The 861-nt window shown below is 48.5% G+C and overlaps 1 protein-coding gene across 1 annotated transcript in view; it reads left to right on the top strand.

Moving 5' to 3' along the window:
• Positions 1-861, top strand: part of LOC103249830 (uncharacterized protein C11orf84) — a 13012-nt gene that overhangs the window by 3591 nt on the left and 8560 nt on the right. The gene's annotated exons all lie outside the window — the stretch shown is intronic.

The following is an 861-nucleotide window of genomic DNA, read 5'->3' on the forward strand; positions in this document are numbered from 1 at the left end:
CCTGGCTTACAATAAATTTTTTTTAAAAAATTAGCCGGGTGTGGTAGCACGCACCTGTAGTTCAAGCTACTTGGAAGGCTGAGGTAGAAGGATCGCCGGAGCCCAGCAGGATGACGCTGGGGTGACCGTGAGCTTGCCACTGCCCTCCAGCCTGGGCGACATAGTGAGACTGACTCAAGACAAAATGAAACCTTTTATATGTAGTTGTTTGGCCCTTAACAAAATACCTTGTATAAGAAGGTAAATGTCCATCCCCTTTTCCAAATGGAGAAACTGAGTCTGAAAAGAGATGGTTCCTTCTTCCCCATGGTCCTTTTGTTAGTTTCCTATTTGCTGCTTTAACAAATCACACAAAAGCAACACACCTTGCAAAGGCACGGTGGCTTACTCCTATAATCCCAGCACTGGGAGGCAGAGGCGAGAGGATTGCCTGAGACCATGGGTTCAATACCAGCCTGGGCAACTTGGCGAGACATCGTCTTTACAATAAATTTTAAAAAAACCAGGTGTGGTGGCGCTCACCTGTGGTTCCAACTACTTGGAAGGCTGAGGCAGAAGGATCACCTGAGCCCAGCAGGTTGAGGCTGCAGTGGCAGTGGGCGTGCCACTGCATTCCAACCTAGACAACAGAGTGAGGCTTTGACTCCAAAAAAAAAAAAAAAAACCACACATTTACTGGGTGTGATGGCTCATGTCTGTAATCCTAGCCCTTTGAGAGGCAGAGGCAGGAGGATCACTTGAGCCTAGGCGTTCAAGACCAGCCTGGGCAGCATAGCAAGATTTCATCTCTACAAAAAAATCAAGAAAGCCGGGCTCGGTAGCTCAGCCTGTAATCCCGCGCCTTTGGGAGGCTGAGGTGAG

Source organism: Carlito syrichta, unplaced genomic scaffold (assembly GCF_000164805.1).
Source record: "Carlito syrichta isolate Samal-C Ts95f unplaced genomic scaffold, Tarsius_syrichta-2.0.1 Scaffold123546, whole genome shotgun sequence".
Classification (NCBI taxonomy): Eukaryota; Metazoa; Chordata; class Mammalia; order Primates; family Tarsiidae; genus Carlito; species Carlito syrichta.